This window comes from Taudactylus pleione, unplaced genomic scaffold, assembly GCF_031769625.1.
Source record: "Taudactylus pleione unplaced genomic scaffold, aTauple2 ptg000066l, whole genome shotgun sequence".
NCBI lineage: Eukaryota > Metazoa > Chordata > Amphibia > Anura > Myobatrachidae > Taudactylus > Taudactylus pleione.
In genome coordinates this window covers 30,829,839-30,854,895 of record NW_028284468.1, presented here as the reverse complement: position 1 = coordinate 30,854,895, position 25,057 = coordinate 30,829,839, and the positions used below count along the sequence as shown (strand labels likewise).

The window sequence follows — 25,057 nt, the reverse complement described above, 5'->3', positions numbered from 1 at the left end:
AGTTTGGGAGTATCAGTCCTATTGAAATTTTAACTGTTATTAGCACAAAAAGTCTGTAGAAAAGGGTGGTAAATACCCTTAACCAATGTTTAACTATTTAAGAATATTACATACTGGTACTGGGGATAGATCATACTGGGCCTGATACTGCAAGTATCGCAACTGTGATTATGCATGCAGTCGGCCCATTGTTGCGATCTGCACATGCGTATGCATCGCAGTGTGCGTGCGCAAACCGGCCACTGCTACCGGGACTGCAATCACAGTGACTATGCAGACCCATCGCAGAGTGATTGACAGGAATTGCCGTTTGTGGATGGCAACAGGGGGGTGGTCGGAGAAACTGTGATGCCATACAGAGCTGAGGCCTGATAGCGTGCACTGAAGTTAGCAATTTCTGAGTAAGGTTCAGAGCTTGTGCAAGTGCGCATGAGGGTGCGATGGTACTCGATTGTACCAATGTTTTCGCAGACTTGCTAAACAATATGGATGTATGTAAGGCGAAGTGGGAATCCTTATGTAGTGATGCGGCGGCATAGCAATCGCAATGAATTAGCAAACTATGGCAGTTGAATTACGTGCGTAATCGCTATTGCATTCACAGTTGCGATCCGTAATGAATAAGGCCCACTGATCCCTACTAATAAAAGGAGTTAATGTAATGTGCCAGCAATGAAGCAACAGTTGTTTGTTTCTTTTTTTTTAAACAGTAGAACATTGATCTAATGTCATTTTGTTTCCTGTTTTATTTTGTTTTGCTTCTGATGTACTTTAATAAATAATAAAGTATCTTGCAAAGTTGCTGATTTTGCATAAATAAGAGCATTATGCCCAGTAATGAAAATTTCCTCTTGGCTAAAAAAACTAACATTATCCTATTGCAGTAACAGAACAAGTCAGTGCTGTAGATTGGTAGGATAGAACTATGAAAAGGTCAGCAAATCCACAGGGGATGCCAAACACAGGTTCAAGTGGATGATCAAGTGGATAGGTCTTTAACATATGCATCTGATTTATGCAAGGATACCGTGCTCAACTGGGAAAACACTTTATTTGCTAGGAACATACATCTAATTTTGTGATAATTCATACATATTTTTCAGGGATTTTCTATCTGTGTAGCACTTACTGAATTGGTATCTTGTTCACACTCATGACCTGTATTGGTCCAGTCCTTTACTTATCTTTCTAAATGTGACTTTAAAATGCCCTGAAATCCATAGGGGTCACCACCTGAGGTCACGTATCTCTGACATGGCACACTGTTCTACTGCTACAGGGTTTTTATACTAATGTACAGTATTGATTTGGTGCATAAACTCTTGGTTGCAGCAGTGCAGCCCCTGCACAGTGTGCCACAGGCTAAGTTAGCAACCACCTGTTGCATCCTTTTCATTTCATCTGTGTAGATCTGCATCAACATTATTATTATTATTATTATTATTATTATTATTAGCGCTATTTTTCAGCAGGAACAAGCAGGAACTCAGTTCCTGAACCTCTCATTAACTATGACGTAAGTTTTTTATTTTAAAGTCCCTTTTGAGTTCCTTCTCTTCTAAATAATATATATGTGTAAATCAATAAATGATAATAGCGCCAGATATTTTGCCACTCTGAACAGCATGTGGTATTTCCACTAGTGGGTGCTTTCTAGATGAAGTTTACATATAAGGTTATTTATATGTATATGTGCATATAATTGTATATATGTGGCAGTGCCTTTATGTAAGGTGTCTGCTCAGTCAACAGAGTGGTGGCATTTGGATTCTGCAACCTATGTATAAAATGTTATCAGACAATGTAGTTGACAACAAGCGCGTATTAGTGCAATTTCTGAATGATTTATAAAGTGAAAGTGTGCAACATGTGCAAAGTTATGACAAAATTGCAAACATGCTTATTAGCTGGTGTAGAATCACTGTGACAACAAAAAGTGACTCAGTGCACAATATATGCTTAATCCTAATATAGAGATAAAAGAATTTGAAAAACTCTTTAGTAAAATTAAAACTAACAAGGAATCATAGGTATAAAAATACAATTTATAAATAATCAAGGTAAAAGAAAGAGAAAAAAAAGGGTCATATCATCCAATTTACACACAGAACATATATAGAAATACTGTATAAAAGAGAAAGAAATGGAGGAATCAACTAAAAAGCAATAAAAAATGCAATATTTGTAGTCTAAAATTTTTTTGAGGGGGAAATCAGAGATCAGCTTATCTTCCAGCAGTGTTTGGGAAAGTTCATAATGGCAGTAGGCAGGGTCCCAATGCTTTTCGTCCTCTTATCTAAACTTCATCAAGGGGATGTGTGTATGGAGACAAAACAGGGTTTTTATAGCAAAGGTTAGGCCCAGACCTAGATTACATGTGTCAATAATTGATGACATCACTTCCTGTGTACATTTTGGTCTTAAAACCCTCTTTGCAGATAGTTTCATATCTGGAGTGTGTGATGTAGCGTTGATCATAGGTTTATACATCCTAAGGGAAAGAAAGGGGGGTCAATATTTTGTTTATAGTTGTAAAATAACAGAGAGAGACCATGGTGGAATGCATATGGAATGCACCATGTCTCTTCTGCCCAAAGGGATCATGGGGGATACCCGTCACTTCCACCCTATATGTACATCACGGCAGTGTGCGTGCTGCATATAGTACTGTGTTAATAGCTGGCATGCATATGGAACACATCACGTCACTTCCGCCCACTGGGATCATGGGGGATGCGCGTCACTTCCGCCATATGTGTCCATCGCGGCTATGTGTATTATATTACTTGCTGGAGAGATCATGTATGGATAATTATATTATCCAGAGGTACTGTAAGGGGTAAACAGGATCACTTTGAAATAAACAGTCCATGACCGAATCCTTGCAGCCACTTCCGGTCTTTGAATTGCATGATTACTTCCGGTCCCTGGAATGCATAGCACCCATCTTTGTAGTTGTTAAGGCCAGAAGATAAGCTTCTTTAGTCCACGACTTTAGTATACGGACATGACTTCCGGTCTTCAAAACGTGAATAGGCCTTCTTTGATGATATCTGGAACTGTTGGCCATTTTCTAAAAGTCCATTTGGTCTATTGGAGCCCTCCCATCCATATGAGGTCATCTTAGGTGGTTCCTGGAACTGTTGACCATTATATAGAAGTCCATTTTGGCTCTTGGTACCCATTCCTTCATGTGAGGTCATCTTTCATGGTTCCTATATATTCAAAATATACTTAAAACGGGAGCACCAATACATACAGTATATATGAGATAATGAAGCCACGTATTCTACCTATAATATATGATGTGGGGACCATATTTGGTAATTCATGAATAGATCTATTCTCAATATCACTAATATTATAGATGAGGTCCAATATTTAAGGAAAAAAACATTTTTTTTCAATATTGCTCAATTCATGGGTTTATACAAATACTTAGATATAATCATAATATGTATGTTTAGCAAGAACCTAATGATTACCACATATATCAAACATGAGAGCCAAATCCCATTTCTATGCATTAATTATAAGTTAAACTGTTCACTACAACAGCAGGTCTTACTAGGTAGTCCCCCAGCCAATTACTGACCATGCCCAACAATACTTCTCTTCCAAGATCAGACAAGGTTGGGCATTAACATGTTGATATGGTTGTAGAGATGTTATCTCCTGTGCATCTTTTTGTGGAAATTGCTCTGAGATATCCTGTGTTCCAGTATGATTAATAGTGTATCATAGGACAGTTAGCTTCCGATTTATTACTTTCACAGTGCATTATAATATGGTTCTATCTTGTGTGGGCTTTCTGGATAAGTCAATGGCCTTGTCTATTGGTCTTTTTGATGGAAGGACAAGTCAATAGTCTTGTCTATTGGTATAAGTCTGGAAATGTTCCTCATATAAATGGGGCGATTTCATAATTGTCATTGAACCCCATAGGGAATAAAGTGCTAAGTTCAAAGATTCAGAACATTTCGCGTTGTGAAAGTTTTTTGCTCAGAGCCCCTCCTCTTTCTCCCTTGGTGACATGCTCAATTGCTTTAAATGAGACGTCTTCTGGGTTTGATTCATGATGTGTGGCAAAATGTCTTCAAACCATATGGCTCTCTTCCTTATTTTTGATATTTCTGATGTGTTCTTGCACTCTGGGTTTCAGTGGCCTATTAGTTTAACTCATGAACTTGGTGCCACATGAGCACTCTAACAAATAAATGACTGAGGTGGAGTTACAATTCATAACTTCTTTTATTCTGTATTCCTTTGAGTTATTGTGGTTCCTGAAACTTTTCCTCTTTAGATGTAGGAACCTACAAAGTTTCACCAACCATATTTGTAGCACACCGTGCATTTTTGTAGAGCTCCCTTTTGTTCTAATATATCACTTTTCAGCAAACTGGGGGCTAAGGCGTCCTTTAGGCTCTTCGCTTTTCTAAACACCATTGGTGGCCTTGGTGGGAGTACATCTTTCAGAATAGGATCCAGCAGCAGAATGTTCCCATATTTAGATAGGGTTTCCCTTATTTTTTTTCTCTTGTCCGCTATAAATGGTAATGAACGGAGTTATAAATTTATCTTTATTTCCTCTTTATATGTCAATAGTTTGGACCTCACCAGTTTTTTAGTTTAGTTTTCTGAATGGCTTTGCCGATGATATCCACTGGATATTCTTTATCTTTGAACCTTTCTTGGTAGATTTTAATCTGTTGATCACACATGTCTTTGTCGCTGCAATTGAGTTCAATCCTGTGGAACTGTGAGTAAGGGATGTTAGCCTTCCATCTCTTCAAATGGTTGCTCTTATAGTGTAAATAACTGTTGGTGTCAACTTTCTTAGTAAAGTTTTTTGTAAGGATCTTATAATCTTCCCCTGTTAACACCAAGTCTAGGAACTCTGTAGAGTGCTGATTAATGTTTGAAGTAAATTTTAAATTCATGTTTTTGTCTGATGCATGGGATAAAAATGCATCCTGAAGAACTTCCCAACCAATTAAAATGTCATCAATATACCTTTTATAAAAAATAATGTTCTCTTTAAAAGGATTGTTGATATACACATAGTTCTCTTCCCAACAACCCATAAACAAGTTTGCAGAGTCGGGGCCAAAGGTCATCCCCATTGCTGTTCTGCATATTTTTCTATTAAACTTGCCCAAAAATTCTAAATAATTATGTTCCAATATTAAAGCCATTAAATCACATAAAAACTGTCTGTGTGCAGTGTTCAATGAAATATCTTGATTGAAATAATGTCTGCAGGCATTAATCCCTTTGTGATGCTAATGCACGTGTATAATCTCAATCTCCCAGTCCCCCAGCACTACACCTCCTCCTTTCCCGGAGCATCCCTCCCCTTCCATTTTACCTACACTAACATCCTTCTCCCCTGTATCTGGAGAGGAAGTCATGGCCCTTATCCAGTCCTCCCCCCCCTTCCACCTCCCCCTTGACCCCATCACTTCACGTCTCCTCCGCTACCTCTCTCCCTGTGCCTGTTCCCATCTTGCCCACCTCCTCAATCTCTCCATCTCATCTGGCACTGTCCCTTCTGCATTCAAACATGCCCTTGTCTGCCCCATTCTTAAAAAACCTACTCTTGATCCTAACACTCTTGCCAACTACCAACCCATCTCTCTCCTCCCTTTTGCATCCAAACTCCTTGAGTGTATTGTTTACAACTGCCTTACCAGCTTTCTTTCCTCCCACTCCCTCCTTGATCCTTTTCAGTCTGGCTTCCGTTCTCTCCACTCCACTGAAACTGCCCTCACTAAAGTCAGCAACAACCTCCTTGCTACCAAATCCAAAGGCCACTACTCTCTACTCATTCTCCTTGACCTTTCTGCTGCTTTTGACACTGTGGACCACCTTTTCCTGCTGCAAATCCTTCACTCCCTTGGTCTACATGACACTGCCCTATCCTGGCTATCATCCTACCTCTCTGATCGATCCTTCTCTGTCTCCTCTCATGGCTTATCTCCCCCCCCACATCTTCTCACAGTAGGTGTTCCCCAAGGTTCTGTTCTTGGACAACTCCTTTTCTCCCTCTATACATGCTCTCTAGGTGAACACAGCAGCTCTTTTGACCTCCATTATCATCTCTATGCTGATGACACTCAGATCTACCTTTCCTCCCCTGACATCTCTCCCTCTCTCCTCACTCGTATCTCCAACTGTCTTTCTGTTATATCTTCCTGGATGTCCCAGCAATTTCCTAAACTTAATATGTCTAAGACTGAGATGATCATCTTCCCACCCTCCCACATAACCTCACCTCCCACTATTTCTTTATCAATTGATGGCACAACTATCTCCTCTAGCCCCAAAGTGTGCTGTCTTGGAGTTATCCTGGACTCATCCCTCTCCTTTAAACCACATATCCAGAACCTCTCCCAGTCCTGTCATTTCCATCTTAAAAATATTTCCAGGATCAGACCCTTTCTCACCCAGGATGCTACTAAAACCTTAATACACTCACTGGTCATCTCAAGATTGGATTACTGTAACCTCCTCCTATCTGACCTCCCCAAATCCCATCTCTCTCCTCTCCAGTCTATCCTTAATGCTGCTGCATGGCTTATCTTCCTCTCCAAATGCTCTACATCTGCCTCCCCTCTCCTACAAGCCTTCCACTGGCTCCCCTTCCCCTTCAGAACCCAATTCAAGGTTTTCACACTCACTTACAAAGCCCTCACACACTCCTCTCCCATTTACATCTCTGACCCCATCTCCCTTCACTCTCCTGTCCACCCTCTTCGTTCAACAAATGCACACCGCCTCTCATGCCAACTGATTACTTCCTCCCACTCCCACCTCCAAGACTTTGCCCGTGCTGCTCCCCACCTCTGGAACTCTCTCCCTCTCCCCATCAGACTCTCCACCTCTCTACAATCCTTCAAACGGGCTCTCAAGACCCACTACTTCATCAACACTTTCCAGCTCTCATCCTAACTTGCTACTACATGCTCCCTCCTCCCTGTCTTCCCCATCTGTATCATGCCCATCTGTCAGCCCCTCCCCTTGAGAATGAAAGCTCTTGCGAGCAGGGCCCTCTACCCTCTTGTGCTTCTCCTTACTTTATGTTCATCTACTTCTTACTCACCACTAGGACACCTAACACTTGGTGCCTATGCTTTGTTGCTTATGTGGGTGTTATGGCCACCTATGTATCAATGTATATTATCCATGTCCTTGTCCTTCATTGTATTGTATTTTACTATAAGTCACTTTTTGGTTATGTACCTTGTAAGGCGCTATGGAACACTTGTGGCGCCATATAAATAAACCATAATAATAATAATAATAATAATAATAATAATAATAATGACTGTACATCTATGGTGACCCAGAAGTATGCATTCTTTCATTTTAAACTCTCTAATGCTTGTAATACATGTGTCATATCCTTTAACTTTCATTCAAGATTTTGTACATATTTTCTTAAAAAGATGTCCACGTACTCAGAATATATATGTGTATATAATATATATAATATATTTATGTACATATATATACTTGTTTTATATGGCTCCACTAGGGTTAGCAGAACAATTTTATGTTGGGTGGGCAACAAAAAAACATTCCAACACCCCTGCACCCCGAACTCTCTCTTCCTTTTACCCTTTGCTGGGTGGCTGTGAATGGTCAGGGGCTGTGCATTGTAGCAATAGGCTGCACAGCCACTGCACTGCACGAAGGAGGAGGTGTAATGTGTAGTTTTTTAACTTAAGCAGTGCAGGGACCATGAAGACTAATGCTATAAAGCACAGCCCCTGACCATCTGTGGCTGCTGCGGATTTCAATTTTTGTGGGTAGGATGAGCCGCCCCCACCTTTCTGATGCCCATTGCTCCACCCCCAGTGGCTACACCCACAGTTCTTGAACCTATTATTATTATTATTATTATTATTATTATTAGTTGTTATTTATAGGATGTGACAAAGTGTAAAGATTGCCATTCAAAACACAACTATCAAGCATAAGTAGAATACGCAACATTTAATCATAGTGTAAGTATTAAGCATAGACCAAAATATGACAGTAACATCAGACATTAAGTGAGAAACGACCATACACAAGAATACAAAATCACATAAATGACAATTACACATAGACAAAATAAAAGTGAATGGATTCAATTTTAAAGATGGCAGAGAGAAGAATTCAGCCTAAGATGACAGAAGAGGGGGAATAAGAAGAAGAGGAAGAATAAGAAGAAGAGGAGGTGGAAGAAGAGGAGGAAAGAGGAAGAAGAGGAGGAGGAAGAAGAAGATGAAGGAGGACGAAAAAGAGGAGGAGGAGGAGGAATAATCAGCATGGAAGCAGTCCTTGATTTCCAGGGCTAGTTCTGGGACTCGAGTGGTGTCATTCAGCAGTCTGGAATGCTCAGTTATAGAGGAAATCAGGCTGTGGGGAGACTAGATGTATCAGGCCTTGGAATGGTGGGAGAATGAGGCCAGAGCCATGCCTCAAACACGGCAAGGGATGTCAGACCAAATGGATTGGAAAATGGCATTCATATAGAATTGTCATAAACGATAATGAAACAAACTAGCCCTAAAATGGATACTGATAAAACTTCATTAATTCAGACTATAGACCAAATGCAGAATAATGCAAGGTCAAGTGGATAAACTCTAACTAACTGGCCCCTGTAGGGCCAGTTTCCTAGAAATTAATCTCCAGTTGGCTATGCTGATGAAGTGAAGTGGTCAGCATGGGAAATACTGCAAATTTATAGCTCAATGCCCTTTAGTATTTATTATGAAGCTATGCACTTATCTCACAGATCTTATAAAGTTGGAATAATACTCATCATTCTGATTAGAGATGACCTAGCTTTGGAAACCCTTATCTTGAATGAGGGGATTTTGTCTTCAGTTTGCTACTTCATATTTTGTAAGCTTTTGCACATAGCCTTCAAAGATGCCCATCATAATGCTTTAGACAAAAATATCTTAAGCAAGTTATGTAAAAGCTCTAGGTCTGTGAAGGAATATACCATTTGAATCCAGAGGTAGGTGGACCACACCTACTGGAATGCCATGGCCAAATATCTAGATTAAAATTGCAGCTGTAATAATAAACTTTGCATGTACTGTGGAAGTATGGAGCAACTCATGGCAAATGACAACTCAGGCACAGTAAAGTGGTACTGAATAGGTACTATCCAATACTTTGTTAATTTCTAGCTTGAAATCTTTAGCCATCATTCCAGATTGCTATGTTTGTTTTCCTTCCTGGTTAAACTTTGAAACAGCATGATACATAATAACCATACTAGTCATTATTTACTCTAGATCTATGGAGAATTTTATAGGTAAATCTTTTGGGGAGCAATCTAACATTGTCCCCAACCAGATATCCTCCCCTGTTACACTAGAGACCATTTATGAGTCCCTCATTGATTATGAACGATGGAGACCTACCAATTACTTGTCAAAACTGCTACCAATCATCAAGAGGGATAACATAGCTGTCCCAGCATAACCCCAAAATTGACATGGAAACCAGGAATGTACAATTGTCACATTAATGAGATGTTCATAGATATACAGTTTGTGTCTTCTATGAAAATGTTCTGGTCTACTCACAGTCTCTTCCAAAACATTGCAAACATTGAAATTTCTCTTGCACATCTCCAGAAACTCAATGTATTCTAACTGGAAAAAAACATTAGTCAAGCCAACCTCACAGGAATTCTTTAGGCATATAATTTACCTACAAGAGTTACATACAGTATAGATCCTTCTAAAAGCAATGCCATTGATGATTGCCCAATTCCTAAAGTTTTCATGACCATGCAACACTTTCTTGGTGTCACCAACTATTACTTCCATTGTATCTGGAATTTGTCATAATATTGTTTTTCCCAGTACTGAAATGACCTACAAGGATTATCCATTCAAGTTGTCTGTAGATGCTCAGCATGCCTTTACCACCTTAAAGAAGGTCTATATCACAGCTCTTTTTCTCACTCATCAAAATCACTTTTTACTTTTTGAGTAATAATAGGAACTATTATCTCCTGTTGGAAAGGATAAATGCTATTTCACCATTCAGTGTCTACAATCCACAAAAATTACTACTAGTACTAACTGCAAAATAATTGAACTTCAGATAAAGAACTTCTTGCTTTGATATCTGCATTTAAAGAGGGTAAACAATTGTTGGAAGGAGTTTCAGGTACCTTCACAGTCTTCAAAGAACACAAAATCCTTGAATACATCAATGCTGCTAATGGTCTTAACTTCTATCAAGCACGGTGGGACATTTTCTTTGCCCAGTTTCAGTTTAATCTTATATACTGACTAGGTCCTCTAAATTCAGAAGCAGATATACTGTTGTGCCAGTTTAAAACTTAAAATGCCTCATCTCAGTCACCGAAGCCTATTCATCCTAAAGGAGTTATTCTTACCACTGTTGTTTTGGCCCTTCCCTTTTGATGGCTGTAACCAATAATGGCCACTGATTCCCTAATATTTGAAAGAGGTGCTCTGGGATCATGATGCAAGCAAATGGATGTTATATGTACCGTAGATGTTCTGATTCTTTGTTCTGCAAATAATAATTTTCCAACAATATCATAATGCTTTAAATGCTTGTCAACCAAGGAGCCTGTAAAACTATGGAATTAGTCAACAATAGTATTGGCCAACTATTCAATATACAGTACATCAGTATGTGGCACTGTAAATCACTTGTGTCATAAAAAAGATTACTCATGATTGTTCAAAGTCGTACAACTGCAAAATCTTCCATCAGGACCTTGGAGTTCCATTGTTATGGGCATATATTAGTGTTATACTCTCTCTTCTGATTGTATACCATGCTAGTGATTGTGAACCGATTTACCAAACATTGTTCCTCCATTAGTCTCTTTTTAGCTCCAGAGTCTGAGTCTGGAATTTTATCTGTTGGTGTCCACATCATAACAGTGTTCAGTTTATGGCATCATTTTGGAAGGCTTTTTGCCATATACTTCAAACAAAGATATGTTACCCACAATCCAATGGACAAATAGAAAAAGTAAATGAGTAAACCAAACATTGTATCAATATTTCAGAACATATAATTTTCTGCAAGGTAACTGATCTCAGTTACAACCAACAGTGGTAGTATACTGTATAATGCTCTAAATCAATCCACTAACTAGACAACATGTTTTGTCAACTATGGTTTCCATCCAAGAGCTTACCTTCTTAAGCTAAAAGCTCTCTGCCAGCCATTGCTGAGATCCATCAAACTATGCATAAATCTTATTGGTCCTTACATAAAACTCTTCAATGGACTCACAGACTCTACATGTCAAGTGGACATGCTCTGCATTGCATCCATACCAAGGTTAGGAACACCATTGCTCAATTTAGCAGAATTCTGTATTTGTCCCTTTCAAATCTTAAAGAAAATATCTTTTGTTAACTTCAGGTACCAGACTATATTAAAAAATGCATAAAGTCATGAGGTTGCTAAAGTCTGCACATCCAATCCTAAAGTCTCTAAAAGCTCCAAAACCAGTTTGAGTCAAAGGATATATAGAAGTAGTTTGGAGAATATCCTTAACTTATGCAATGTCCAGAGATTGTTGTCTGGTAGGAGGATACTGATTGGTGCTGTGCTGGTGTTGTCCATGATGCTCTATTCTGTGTGAGTTTCATTTGCCCTTTAATCTTCACAGTTAGCAGGAAGGGACCACTGTTTGAGATGACAACACTTTTCTGACAAGATGTGGTGGCTCTGTTGCTGAATGTGTTTTTTTCATGCCAATGCCCTGGAGGAATCTGACTCCAACTGCCCACTCTGATATGTAGCTTTCCTGCCTTTGCTATGGGGTACAAGCTCAGTTAATAATCTAGTGTATCTATTTAATTTAATCTGTGTTGACTTGCACCACAGATTGGCTTTAAAGACCTGCTGCTGGTAATGAGTTGCCAATATCTGAGTGTTCTCAGTGAGCAATTTGTCGCTTATGTAGGACTGAACCTATGTAAGCAGCATCTGGACAGCCTATTATGCCTTGTTTATGTGGTACCCTGGGTGTTGCAGTGGGCACAGATAACTTAGGTGTTGATGGTACCTTACAGCTGAGATGGCCACTCCAGCGGATCTTCCTTCCCATTTGGCAATGACTCATCAAGCTTTATCCTCCTCAGGTTGTAACAGAGAGAAATTACATAATGTGACAGCCTTGGTAAAAAGAACAATCAACTAGATTTAATAAAGGAGTCTAGGACGACATAGGTCCAGGGTGAGTCACTGCATGAAAATAATGATCACCATATATATGACAGGAGATTCTGCATAAAAGACATTTAGCAATTCCAACACATTAGTTAGCAATACATTTGTGAATAGGCCATGGGCAAAAACTCTTTCCAATATTTAAACAGGCCTCTTTATTTTTGCTGCTGCAGCTCTTCTTTGGCTATAAATAGGAAAATGCAAACTTCTCAGTTGTCTCAATATGTTAAACTTTAAACACACAGTTAACCTGCAAAACATAGATATACAATAGTAGCAACACAGGTTAATTCTCAGCAGATTTAGCAAAAACCTCAAAACGGTTCACTATTAACTCTAAGGTGCACACAAAGTTCTATCATTGGAGTACTCTGTTGCTGGATGATCACTGCCCTATGCATGTATTTGTAATCCACAATTGATAATAGCAAAAGTTTAGCATCTAATGATGTAATTTCCTGATTCCAGGGACTAGAAGCTCTGGTTTTCCAAAGATAAGACACAATAAATGCAGTTCCACTTGCAATATATAACAATTATCTACAGAACTTCACAGTAGCAATAAATCAGTCCCAAACTGCTCTATGACTGCACTTTACACTGGTAAACTCAGGCACTGTTTCTCTAGTAGCTAAACAATATGAATATCATGCAGTTTACTCAAATTTAGGCCTGTATTCAATTTGAGGCGAAAAGTCCAGACTTTTCGCCTGCTGGACTTTTTGCCCCCTCCTGTTTTCAAGGTGGAAAAGTATTGTGCGCGTGCCTGATTATCCCCTTATTCAATTCCTATGGGCGCGAAAACATATAGGCAGCTTGTTGCGCACTAGTGGAACATCCACATTTTTAGATTGTTATACATAATATGTGATTTCAGTAAACATTTTGATCTTTTGTTTTCCCCATAGGGAAGTACTTTTCTGTTCTCTTTGTTTTCAACATATCTTATACTTCTGGGAGCACCTTCAAAAAATTATTACTCTAAGGATTTACCCACTATAGAAGCTGTATTTTACTATGGTGATGAAGTGCTGGGACCAGCCTTCCTTCTTTTATTTACAAGTCAGAATTACACAGTACTTGAAATATAGCAGATCTCAGTATTCCTCAGCAATTCTTAGTATCCATAAATAATTCTCAGTATCTCTCATAAACTCTTACAAAAGCTCTGTAATGATTCGTACAGAAGGGACGATTGACAATGATAACGATATCATTGTTTGATATCCAGAGTGTGCTGGACAATTGATATCGATGATCCAGCACAGCACCAATACACCAACAACTATAACGATCCGCAATCAACGATCTCGGGTCCCTATAGTATAGTTGACCAGATTGTCCGGCATTCACGGACAATGGTTGATATCGACCATACGTGCCCGCACATTGCAGGTCTTTGGTGCGTGAAAAATGCACGATATGAACGATAATGATATGATCGATATCGTTATCATTCATATCGTCCATTTTAATCGTACCGTGTATACACACCTTAACAGTTCTCAGTAGCTTTCATACAGTTCTCAATAGCTCCTAAACAATTCTCAGTAACACTGCAGCTCAGTAGAAATCACTTCCTTTTACAGCTCTTTTACTCACTCATATATACCACAGAACTGTACTGTGGCTCCCAGTGCTGACACATTGTCTTCAGCTCTCAGTCTCAGCTGGTGCTTCTGAGGTGATCACAAAGTGACCCTTCAGCTGGTGCTCAGTGCTTCTGTCACCTTACTACTATGATAATGCTTGTCATAGAGCAAAATAAGTACAAAGTAAATATAGGACATTACAGACAGTGATATCAGGGCACATTGTGATTATTCTAGAACAACATAGCATGAACACAACAAAAACTTAGAAGAAAGGGTTACCAATAATGAGAAAATAAGAGGAGGGGAAGGGAGGAAAGAAAGGAAAGAAAATAAAAGAAAGAAGTGAGCCCAGGAAGTAGGGGAGTCCAAAACCACAATGGTGGTATTCAGTTGAATTCTCCTGGTGTTTTTTTCCAAAGCTACATCTGAGTTTCAGGTGACTACTGTACCTCTCTGACTCTTGACCATTTTCTCTCAATAACTTTTGGAAACTTTCTATCTGACCCCTGGCTCTAGAATGACTATCTTCCCTTACTCTTAACCTCTGACTCTTGTACAACTACCTATCTGGCTCTGTACCCCTGGCTATTTGTAGATTTTACTATACTTGTTAACAGGCTCATCCTCTGTACCTAAAGGTACAGTATAGTACACATTGTCATCATAAACTGATGCTAGCATTTAAAAAAACCAAAACAATGACCACTATATAAATATAATAAACCATGAAACACAACAATATACAGTATATGCTATAAATTGTTCTCATAAAATGCTGTATCAACAATATGAAATTTATTGCTGAAAATTTGTGAAGAAAGAACCACTGCTCTAAAACCCGCTCACTTATTGTATAGGCAGCATGTGAACCTGCACACTTTGTATATAGGCAGCATGTAAACCCGCACACTTTGTATATATGCAGCATGTAAACCCACAGACTTAGTATATAGGCAGAATGTAAACCCGCTCACTTATTGAATAGGCAGCATGTAAACCTGCACACTTTGTATATATGCAGCATGTAAACCCACAGACTTAGTATATAGGCAGAATGTAAACCCTCTCACTTATGGCCCGATTCAAGAAGCATTCGCTCGTAGCTGCTGATGGTTTGTGTTGTGCGCATGCGTATGCATCACAGTGCACGAATCACTGCGAAAGATCAGGAAGTGTTCGCTTGCCGAGCAAAGACAGCCCAGCAGAGTGAGTGACAGGAGAAGCCGTTTGTATGTGGAAACAGGGGCTGGCCACTACAAACGGGGGAGTGGAGGTGCAAACGCAGGCATGCCTGACCAAAATAATGCAGTTTCAGAGGTATGCATAATTACCAGGCAGCATCATAGTACACGCCATCAGGTTGTATTTCACACTGAAGTGATCGCAGTGCTTGAGGTAGGGAATAGTCTACCTCAAGCTCTGCGTTCGCTTCCAATGGTACCCGATGTACCGATGGTTGCATACACTTCCTGGAGATGACGTGTGCAAGTGGGCATCTTAAGACAGGCTGGTGGGTGTCTGCATACACAAAGCAATCGCACGCCAAAATATAGTGGGTTTGCTTATGCCTTTCCGTACGTTCGTCTGCCATGCCGTCACTTAGCCAAATTTGCATTTGCTGCGATGAGCGAATGCATCTAGCGGCCGGGTCTGAATCGAGCCCTGAGTGTATAGGCAGCATGTAAACCTGCTCATTTATTGTATAGGCAGCATGTAAACCCACTCACGTATTGTATAGGTAGTATTTAAATACTATGACAGAATGTAAATACCATGAAAGTATTTAAGTGCCATCTGTTCACAGAAGTAGCAAAATTACCTTTGCTGTGAGAACAAGATGATTTACTCTAGTGCCTTCCCTGACTTTTCCAAGGATATCCTTCCTCAAATTACAGATAATGTTAATAATAATAATAATAATATTTTCTATGTACTCTTGGAATAACTGTAAATTAGGATTAGGAGGCCTTATTTATGGGTGATAGTCATAGGCATCACAATGATAGGTGTAAGTGCATCTTTCTTTGATTAAATCAAATGGAAAGACTGTTTCTGTTTTAACTGATACTATGTTTATTGAACAGTTTCAGTAGATCACAAAACAGCCTTTCCCACTTAAAGCCAATGCAGAGATTCATAGCCGAGCATATCTGTGGGCAATTCAAAGTCATATGAAACTCAGTCACATTTCCACTTGTGATGAAACGGTGCAAGTGGGTGGAAATAAGGTTTTCGGAATTAGGTTTAGTTCATGTCAAAATCATGTACAGGGAATTGTGGGTTAAGCGGAGTTGTGGATATGCAGATAATTATCTGATTTCAGACAGATCTCTTGCATCAAGCATAGTGATGCTGCAAATGGACAGCTATGAAAACAAGCATATGGATAGTGGTGGTATGGCTGCATAGATGCATACAACTTGATGAATATCTGCATTAAGTTTCTGATTGCAATGTTGGTGTAATAATGGATTACTTGTGTTCAACTATGCATCAGCCCCTTACTCGTTAATACACACAAGAGAGATAGCAAGTTCAGATGGGAGTTGGATTGAGTCCTACTTAACATTATTTTGGCTCACTTTTAGACTTTACAATACTTTATTACTTTATTAAGGATTAAGATACATTTCTGTAATTCCACAGTCACTAGGGAGTTGACATTTCCTTGGAAAATTCAGAAACCTCAGAGATCCATTCTTATTTACATTTATTTAGGAGCAACACCCTCAGTAGCAAAATGCATAGAGGCAAATGCATTAATAATGTTTGCTATGGACCAGGGCATTAACTGTTAGGCCTAAGAGAAATTCAGATTACAAGGGTCCAACAGAGGATTGAGTGGCCAGGCATCCTTCCTCAACTCACATAGCTACACTAATATATCTCTAAAACAGTGTAATAGCAACTCACCACTGAAGCTACTGTATCTCCTAACTGTAATAAAATCTTTCTGCCACTGAGATATAGTAGGATATGCACCTAACATTAACAGTAAAATGAAGTACTACTAGTTTCTTATAAAAAATTATACAGTATAGTGTATGTTTTATACTATTTGGCTCCTCTATATCAAAAAAGGAGTTAATGTAATACTGTCAGATATCGAGTCAACAATGTATCAAGATTAAATAAAGTAGTACTAAACAAATATAATACTTTACTTTTTTGTGATAATTAATTAAATCAAAATTTTTGACCCAGACTTCTGCCGAACCATGGCATATCTATACATACAGTTTATATGAAGATAAAACTTGTAAGTACGAACAAGAAGCCCTTAGAGATCAAATTGATTTTTTGGTTCTTTACATCCTTCATGTATAGTGATTTTTACTAGCAATAAGTAGAGTCCTTGTTACATGGTTCTCTCTATCTACATACTGTAAGTGTTCTTTTTATATGCACACAGCCAAATATATTCACTAAAATGTATCATATTGATTTACAACTTAAAGCTAATTACATTTATTTTAGTTGGTATCTACAGGAAATGTATCATATATTATGACTGATTTCTCAGAAAACAGAAATATTTTCTTAATAATTAAAATGTTCTGATTGATCTGATCTGGAAAAGCCTAAGGACAAGATGGCAATTTTTCCAGAGTATCACAAGTCATTATTCTGTATATTAATGGTATTTCATTTCTCAGCATTTGACTTTTTCTTTGTAAATGTCAACTGACAGATTTTTGATTCAAACACCTGAGGCATGTATTTTTAATTGACAGGAAAGCACCCTATGAATAGCTGATTCCCATAATCCATTTAGCATTTCAAATAATAATGTTATAATCAATTATGTATTAAGTTCCTTTGGTTTTCAAAATTTATGATTATGTAGAGATCCAACAATTATCTACTTAAATCTGAAATTTTTAATTTCTAACAAGTTGTATTCATGATCTTCTTTTTTATATAATGCTGTCAAATCACAATATCCTTGCATCTATTTGTCAAGAACTTCTTATCACTAAGTTTTTGCTATTTGGGGATCCTGCTTCGCTACATATCTTTTCGCGTCTATTCTCATCACCATATTATGCCATTGGGCTTGATTCAGAGGTGGACACCTTTAAAACGGGATGCGTTCAGTATCCCGATGTGCGGGATGCCAGCGCTTATTATACCATCGCCGGAATCCTGACACCGGTTACATTCCCAGTGCCGGCATCCTGAAGGTAAGTAGCGGGTTAGGGGTAGGGTTAGGCACTAAGGGAGGAGGGTTAGGTTTAGGGTGTGGGGAGGGGTAGGTTAGGTTTAGGTACTAGAGAGGGAGATTAAGTTTAGGCACCAAGAAGGGAAGGCTAGGGTTAGGGGCAGGGAGAGAGTTGAAGTTTAGGATACCGACCAGCAGGTTTCGGTATCCTAACCCTGTCAGGATGCCAGTGGCGGGATTTCGACTGCCAGGTCCCGAGCACCGGCATCCTTTACCCAACCCCTTTAATATATCTGGCGCTAGTACCCGATGTTCTAAATCTACAGATGTGTCCCAGATGCAGTACACATGATTTCCAATGGTTGCCAAGGGGGTGCAGATGACAAATGTATGGTGGCTGGGTGGTGGCTTTCGTCAGTCGGAGACAGCACTGGCAGTAAAAGCAGAAGTAATATTCATAAAAGATTTGTTCATAATTCGATCTGCAGTCTTTGAATAGTGCTTGAACAATGTTCCTTCTGCTAAGCAGAGGGTCCCCTTTAGCAGAATAAAACATGTAACAAGCCCGCCCACTTCAACTGACCCACATAATTCACTTGGTTTAAGTAACAGTTAATTTTGTTTTTGGATTTATTCATTAATTTTTTTATTATTGACTAAAAATGTTAACATTAATGTTGTCATCAATATTTTTCTTTGTGCCCTGTGATTTTCTTGTTTCTTGTTGTACTTTATTGTTCTCTATTTACTATATCATGCATTAACTTTATTTTATTTTGCAGAAATGTTTAATATACCTGTAACAGACATATGCAAATATTGGGTCATTATAGTAAAGAGTCATGGAATCATATAGCATTACTTTGTGTGAAACATGTTGGCGCTTCCAAGACTGCTTTTGTTGCTTTTCCTGTCTTTTTTTAATGCACAAGGACTTTTAATTTTACTCTCTGCTAGTCCTATGATAATCTGTACACCTGAGGAAATTCTCAAGGGGAAATGTGTCTGCTAAATACCCAAGATGCGCTTACAGATGTGTCTTCATACACCTAGTGTATATACGCCATACAGCACGAGACACCCAGTCCAACTGAGCCATTCCAAAAGGTGTATTGTACCATCTTTTTGTTTAAACTTTGCATTTTATTTGCTTTCTAGATGCAGTGAAACACCCCTCAGAGTGTACTAGAGACACGGGGCTGTGACTATAACCACACAGAAATTAGTTTTAAACACATACAAATTCGCAAATAAAGCACAACAAATGTTAGCCTTATGTTATTCCTGCCTTAGGTTTCAATACCCTTTGTTGTGTTTGTTATGAACTCCAGGTATTAGTCCCGGCCTTTTTGACTAACCAATTCAATATTGATTTTATGCCTGTTTCAGACTCTGACACTGGCCTCTGTATATTTTGTTGTCATGACTTTTATTCTTGGTTGCTGAATCTGTCTTTGCTATGTCTTCAGGTCAATGCTACTCTCTGTATAATCTCTAAACTGACCCGTCCTCTCCAATTAGTTGGTTCTTGCTCTGGGATTTTGTTCTCACTTAGTTACTAGTCTATGTAAAATGTATTGTTAAAGTGTTTTCTTGTTTTTCTTTCAGTATTTGTATGAAGCATCAGATGTATTTAACATTCAAAACTTACTGTATTTCACTTATTGTTAGTAAATATGTAACAAAAGAGCATTACTATGTCTACAGATGTCCCATGAGTAGACATGGATCATCTTTCCTGGCTACAATCAATTAATCCAATATGGCTCTTTACTAACAATACCTTTATATGCAACAGTTGCAGTAAACTACACCAACCAATTAGTTTGGAGCTGTGTAGTCAATTGTTTGAAAAGCAATTGTTTAATTTGTTTTTGTGACTCAATATTAATATTTCACCTAAATAAGCCCATTTGTCTATTTTAATTTACTCTACATGTATTTTTTTCTATTTATGGCTTACAATGAATCCTACCTTTTCTTCATACTCATTTCACCATTCCATATAAAAGATGTTAACATATTCATTAATCATTATCAAATGTTAAATACTTAGACATAAATCCATCCCATATTACTATGCTTATGATTTGCAATAAAATTAAAGCAAACACTTTAGAAAATGTTTATTAAATTGCAATATATAGTTAATGTTTGAATAAATGTATACCCATCTGATACTTTCAGTTTGAAAGTGAACCCTGAGGACTCAGATGTCATTAAAACTTGAGCAATATGTCTTGATTATGATGTTTGAAAGGGCAGACATTTTCAGAATCCTATTTCTGTTATGTATCAAATAAGGCTCAGGATATGCAGGGAAATCTTTACAAGGAATAAACGGAATACATATGTTTTCTGAAATTAATATACAGTAAATATCAGTTGCTAACCACAATATAGGCAGTGCATTTAGTTTAGCCAATATGTGCCTATTTGACCATCTTGTGCATACAGAGGAAAAAAAAATAATTTTAGAGAAGTGCCCTTGTGTAAATTTTTTAAAGATTGTGCATGTCAGCAAAAGTAAAATCTTCACTTCAGCCCTTCCTACTATCACTACACACCTTGAATTATTTGAACTTTTAAATAATTCTTCCAAAATGTCACTTGTTGACTCTTCATTGGGCCTGACATGCATTCATGTGTCCAACAAGTCATCATCACTTGAAATATAATTAAATATATCCTTATGCAATGTACAGTACCATTTCTATTTTACATGTTGGTGCAATTCATGTCAAATTCATACGCCTAAGGGGAAATGTTATTTCAAAATCTCAGAAGTCTTTGGTTTTGACAATGAGGACTGCCCTGATCCATCAAGCTCTTCCCATTAGAAGGAACAACTTTTTAACTTGTCACCGCTGCCTCCACCATGAAGCTACTGTACCTAAAAATTGTTATATTAGTAAAAAAAAAACATCAGAAAGCAAAATGGAAAGTTTTTTTTTCAGCTTCCTAATTTTATTTTAATATGCAAAATCAATGGCACAAAACTATATAAAAAATATATTTGAACTATGGTAACCATTTTTATTTGTGTATACATATTTTTTAGCTAATGTTCAAACATACAAATACATATTTATATAGATACATAAAGTGGAGGCTGATCTTACTGATTAATTAAAACTGGACGCATGGTTACATATTACAGCCACACTATACAGAGCCATATTACAACATGCAAATGTATGGGACCAAGTGCTCTACCATAAAAGGTACAATAAATCCCAAATTTAATTGGGAGAGATATCTAACCTGCCAATGTACGAAGTGTACACATACAAAATAAATACACAAGCATTAGACATATAGTCACATCTAAGAAGAGAACTTCTCCTGCAGTAGGATTCCACTGTATTCCAAACAATCCAATGTCAACAAGGTTTAAGCCTAAATCTGAATCATTCAGTGCTTATATTGTTTTTAACTTTTTTCATCCATTAGTGTTATGCCATTCCTCATGCAGGTATTATATAAAACACAATGAAAGTGCATACATAGTATAACACAGTATGATTTTATTTCAGAATAACTAAAACACACATTAAAATGGATGCATACCATAGGTGTCCTTTTTGGAAAATCACAATTCAGTGCATATAAGGGTAATTATATTGAGCTCCCCCTATTAAGTTGTACCTCCTTTCCTTCTGGATCACATTGTAGATGCCAACAAATGTTCCAGCAGTACTCCACCAGTGCGTTTCAACCGATAATAGGTATTTTTCAAGGTGTATATGAGTGCCATGAAGGTTCAGATATATATAGGGGCTTAAAGTCTCCACCCACTTCCTGTAGTATGTGGGCATATCTACACAGAATTTTCTATCAAGTCAACAGAAAACAGAAAATAAAGAATATATATAATCCCAGCCACTACATAAATAATCCCATTATTAGTAGAGTACAGGCACCTGTCAGTAGCTCTGACTCATAGCTGGAGAATGGCTTTCTTTATTACTATTTACTGCTGTGTGTTTCACCACCTGGAACGCACAGCATCATATGCAATGTAGTAGAGGATCCCTCAATAAATGTCATGCGCTCCACTACATGGGACGCATGATGTCGACTCCGCATATACCGGATATGATGTGCAGACATTGCGCCAAGATTGGTAGTGCATTTTACTCTCCCCCAATCACCTGATGTCATATCTGTGTCTTCCCAAACACTTGGACACTAAGGGCAAAGTGACATTGGAATTCAGACACATATTCTTCCATCAGGAAACTTATTCCTTGCAAAACAGAAAATGGTTACCTCTATTCCAACTTGACAATTTTATACACATCTATAACTGGCCTTAGCACATACATATGTAGAAAAATAAGAATATAAACAGGACTTAAAATACTACATACAGCATATCAAATTTCTACATACAAATAAGTGTGACTTAAATTGCATAAGATGTTAAAAAATAAAGAAAAAGATATATATAAGAGAGGAATCTATGAATATTTTTAGTAATACATAAAATCATATAAAATCACAAAAAACACTTAAATTCGAAGTCCATAATTAGTCCCCAAGGTTGTAATGTTTTAACTTTATAAATTGCTTTCATTTTGGCTTTGAAAAAAGAGGTCTCAATTCCCTTAATATGCCAGTTACCATAATTTTTTTAAATTCCTATAATACATAGGTTTAAATATCCCATCAGGAATAAATTCAGACAAAGAAATAAAGAACGAACATATGATCGGAATAATCATTCAGGAATTGTTCACAATTCCCAACATGGAAAAGATAGGAGAATTAGGGAAATCAAAGGAGATTTTGACTCCTATTCATGTAAATATAGGGACTTCAATGAAAATCCCCATGCCCAATGGTATACTGTCTCCATGAGGAATCAATTTGATGGGCTATGTAAAGAACCTTTTTGTTGGAGAAGAAACAAATGGTTTTAACAACCTCTTTTAAAAGGACACATATGGGAAAAAGGGGAAAGGGTAAACAGAAAACTTCCATATATGGTACAAAAGATGATACAGTACTTGTGGAAGGAGAGACTACAAAAATATTATTGAGTAAATATAATCTAAATGAGAATGAAGAAAAAATTCTTAAAAAGAGTCTGAAATTTGCACCAGTGAATAAATGAAAATAATTCCACACCTATTTAGATATTCAGAAATATATTATAAATATTTATTTATAAAGGTATTTTGTGGGATAGAAAATAACAGAAAGTAAAGAAAGGACAATATTCAAACCAAAATCTACATTCAATCCAACATTCAGTTGTGGTTGCTTTTTAAAAAGTTTCAACAAATTAGTGTGTACAGACTCCATTACATCAAATTTATCACATTTTATTGACCACTATCTGCAACTAGAAGTGTTGAAAATAATATCCTATGTCAAAGGTATGATTGATACTATCAGACATCTAAAGAAAATAAGTCTATCAGTTCAACATTTGTTAGTAACAGCTGATGTTGCATTGTTATACACCATCATTGAACATCAATTAGGAATAAATGCTATGGAATTTACTTTAACAAAAATATGAATTTTACTTACGAGGATAAATTATCTTTTATCAAGGAATCTATTTCCTTTATTTTACAACTTATTTTTTTTGTTTAATAACCAATTTTTTTACAGTAAAAAGGCACTGCTATGGGCACATGATTTGCCCCTCCTACGTCAATCTGTTTATGGGTTTGTGGGAGGATCTGGTGATCTTGGATAACAATGCCTACAAATATCACATTCCCCTTTGGATACATTTTATTGATTATATAATTTTCATCTGGGAAGGGAGCAAAGAAGAACTGGATGATTTTTGTACCACTCTCAATATGAATGATTTTAATATTGTTTTAATATTTACCATTGAACCAGTGGAGATTAGATTTAGATTAGATTTACTCATTTATAAGTATAAAGGACTTTTAGCTAAAATGAATTTTAGTACACCCACTTATAGCAATTCGTACATTGATTGGAAGAGCCATAATCATCCTCGATGGCTGAGCAATATACACAAGGGACAAATTCAAAGAGTGAGAAGGAATTGCTCAAATAAGGGAATCTTCAATGAACAAGTCAGGAGTCTGAAAGAAAAATGTATCAGTAAAAGATATGATGAAGAGGAAATTGATAATACTATAAAGGAGATGAGTGACATCCCCCAGGAGGATCTTTTAAGCTATAATGAAAAAAGATATGTCAAGAAAAAACACACCATCCTCTTCATAACTACATTTAACAATCAGTACAAAGCAGTTTAAAAAATCATTAAAAAGAATTGGTATTTATTAAGAAAAGACACAATTCTCTCCAATATCATTCCACAACATCCAAGATTCATATACAGAAAGGCACCAAATTTAAAAGATAAGATAGTAAAAATTGCAAGACCAGAGAAAAAAATTAGTAGAATATGAACAACTGTTTTTTTTTCACTGTGGGTCTTGCAATGTATGCCTTTCCCATAATAATCAAGCTTCTAAAACTGATTCATTTGTATCTCACGCTACTAAACAAAAATGTAAAATTTATGATTTTATTACCTGTAATAGTTCTAATTGTATTTATTTAATTGAATGCTCTTGTGGCCTCCAATATATTGGAAAGACCACTAGGAGACTCAGAGACAGGTGGTCAGAACACCTATGAAATATAAGAAAAGGTGTCTTAAATTATTCCCTGACAAACCATTTTTTTTGAAAAACATAAGTGTTCGATTAACAATATAAAAAGTATTATAGGTATTAAAAAAAAAAAGAAATTATGGTAACTGGTGTATTAAGGGAATTGAGACCATTCTTGCCAAAGCTGAAAGTAAGGCAATTTATGAAGTTAAAACATTACAACCATGGGGACTACATATGGACTATGAACCGATGTGTTTTTTGTGATTTTATATGATTTTATGTATTACTCCAAATATTCATAGATCCCTCTCTTATATACAGATTTTTCTTTATTTTTTAACCATTTATGCATTTTAAGTCACACTAATTTGAAAGTAGGACTTTGATAAGTGTTATGTAGTATTTTAAGTCCTGTTTATATTCTTATTTTTATAAATTTT

At 37.2% G+C, this 25,057-nt stretch overlaps 1 protein-coding gene across 1 annotated transcript in view; it reads left to right on the top strand.

Annotated features, from left to right (window-relative positions):
- Nucleotides 1-25,057, top strand: part of GRIN2A (glutamate ionotropic receptor NMDA type subunit 2A) — a 718,378-nt gene that overhangs the window by 681,304 nt on the left and 12,017 nt on the right. The window lies entirely within an intron of this gene.